This window comes from Phyllostomus discolor, chromosome 3, assembly GCF_004126475.2.
Source record: "Phyllostomus discolor isolate MPI-MPIP mPhyDis1 chromosome 3, mPhyDis1.pri.v3, whole genome shotgun sequence".
Taxonomy (NCBI): domain Eukaryota; kingdom Metazoa; phylum Chordata; class Mammalia; order Chiroptera; family Phyllostomidae; genus Phyllostomus; species Phyllostomus discolor.
Genome location: NC_040905.2, coordinates 47,141,925 through 47,144,739, shown reverse-complemented (window position 1 = coordinate 47,144,739; position 2,815 = coordinate 47,141,925). Strand labels below are relative to the sequence as shown.

General features: G+C 43.6%; 1 pseudogene; it reads right to left on the bottom strand.

Moving 5' to 3' along the window:
• Positions 1–235: 235 nt before the first annotated feature.
• LOC114492430 lies at positions 236–1,232 on the bottom strand (annotated as a pseudogene).
• Between the last annotated feature and the right edge of the window lie 1,583 nt (positions 1,233–2,815).

The following is a 2,815-nucleotide window of genomic DNA, read 5'->3' as shown; positions in this document are numbered from 1 at the left end:
TATGTAATTAGTTTTTAACAGTAAGATAGAACATAATTTTATTCTAGCATAGGCCTTAAAAAGTCAGGAATAATACTTGAGAACTACTTACAGTTCTATCAAACCAGAAATATATTCTGTGTGCACAGTGCCACATAAAGGAAAGTTCCATGAAAGTATAACACATTTCTATAGGTGTGAATTTCAGTGGCAACATCATTGGCTTCCAAACAACTGATGCTAAAGGAATTTTCAATCAAACCACAAGCTCAGAGACTTTCGTTAAATATAGAGCTATGACAATTCTGTAAAGAGACCCTGAATCCTTGAGTATTTGCAATATGACTTTATGCTGCAACACTAGTGCAAAACCCATCAACTCTAATGCATAGATTTGGATGCATGACGCCAGTAGGACACTAAAGATGGCCTTTACTGTCAGAAACGCTGAGTTTTCCAGGGCAGCACAGGCTGGTTGTTGCTGATCTAGTGAAATTCTACTACCTCCAGCTTCAGCAGCGTCAGAGGACTCACTAGCATTACACTTCATGTCTGACATATGGAACTGGACTGTAAATCTTCCACTGCAGTCACTGCAGAGAGTGTCTGCAGTCACATGCTGACATTCCGACAGCATAGGAGTCTGTGCGCCCTCGTCGTCCAGGTGTCTCCAGTACCCAGTTGCGTCTACAGCAGAGTGCATACGTAAAGGACACCTGTGGCTTCTTTCAACATTTCTTCATAACATGTTCTACGTAAAAATGTCCAGATGGCAGGACATGGGCAACACAAGATGTGCGGATGTCCTCCAAATATATTGGACTGTTCTGCCAAGAAACATTTTCAATGTACTTATGTTTTCCTTGGAGATTCAGAGCTAGGCATAAGTTACATTTCAAACAGTGAGAAAAATCTTCTTTTGGACCAATCCTACAAATTCCATGGTTTTCCCAAGGATGCTGCTTCTTGTCTTTGTCAAACAGATGGCATATACAGCGATAACATTCTCCAAACAGAGTGCTACAGTCTTCACAAGGCTGTTGAGCGTGTTGGATTTTTCACAGTTCATGCACAGCACTCCCTTTGCTTTAAAGCACTCCAGCTGACGGTCTTCCATGCTATCGTGACCCAATGGGCAAGTATACAGCTTGTCACAGCAAGGTGCCCTTGGAGACATCCTCTGCCATAACGCTCTGGGCCTCGGGGACCGTCTTCCTACACAAAGGCCTCCCTCTCCTCTACCTCCCCCGACATCCAAGGATGAAGACCACACCCAGGGAAGCAATGCCGCCCTAGCACACCCCCCCATGCCCAGTGTTTCTCACATCCACGTTCCCCTCCCTCTCTTCCTCTGTCCCTTTCCCTCTCTCTAAAAATAAATAAACAAAAGTTATTTTTTAAAAAAGAATGACTATAACCCAGCAGCCTATCTGATTTACATCCAGTAATTGGCAGATGTTTTCCTATGACTTTTAGACTACAAGATTTACTCTTTAGACATCGATGACTGCTTTGCCCTGAAGGGTTTGGGGTTTTTGGTGCCCCTGTCGAAGAGCACAGCAAAATCACCACAGGCAAGTAAGTCCAGATATCCTGGCTTCCAGGAACTGGGGCCTTCCTGCCGTTTCCTGTAGTCTACAATTCTAAGGAATTAAAGTAGGAACTGGGGTAGGCCAGACACTGAGGGAACAGCCATTTCATTCCATCAGTTCTACAGTCATTTATCAGACTCTTCTGGAGAAACGGCGATATGGTTCCTGCACTCTTGGTCCTGGTCAGATATCGATGGAGAAAAGGTTACATTCATTCACTCACCAATTCATTGAACAAACATTCTGGACAAGGTTAGCTGTGACCTTTACGTGCTAAATCCTTTGTTCTAATCTCAGTCTTCATGTTACTCAGTCTGACTGTGGAATTTGACACAACTGATCTCTCCTTGAATGCTGTGTTCACTCGGCTTCCAGGACCTCTCTTGTCCTGATTCTCCTCCCACCCCACTGGCAACTCAGAATGGGTTCTTTTCTGATTCCCACTCAGAGACTTCCACACTCTGGAGTGCCCCAGGTTTGTCCTTGAACTTCTTTTCAATATACATTCATCTCCTGTGGTTTTAAATAAATCTACATGCCGAGAGCTCCCAAGTTTGTATTTCTAGCCCCGATTTCTCCATTTCAGACATGTAACATCCATTCAGCCACTCAACATCTCCACTTGAACATGACTGTAATCATACCAGGCATAAGCCCAAAACTAAATTTCAGGTCACACCACTCTCCTCATAGTCTCCTCATCTCCTTAAGTAGCAACTCAGTCCTTGCAGTGGCTCAAATAAAAAACCTTGGAGTTATCCTTGACTTATATTCCACATCTGATTCATCAGCAAATCCTACCTTAGAAATGTATCCCAAATACTACCTTGGTCTAAATAACTATTATCTTTTGCCATAATTATCACAATAGATTTGTAACTTCTCTCTCTCATTTTGCCCATAACCTTTACACAACCTTCACACAACCTTCTCTCAACATAGAGGTCAGAGGGAACCTATGCATCAGATCACTTCCTTGCTTAAAATACAGAAGTAGCTCCCCACTTCCCTCTTAGTTCAAACTGAGGTCTGTTGAAGGTTTATACATCCTGTACTCCTACCCCATTCACACACACACACACACACACACGCACGCACACACACGCGCGTGCTCAACCTTCCTGACTTCATCTCCTCCACTCCCATCACTCATTCTGCTGCAGCCATGCACACCCCCTTGCCATTCTTTTGTACTTGCTGTTCTTTGCCTGGAATGTTTTTACCTCAAATATCTGGATGCCATA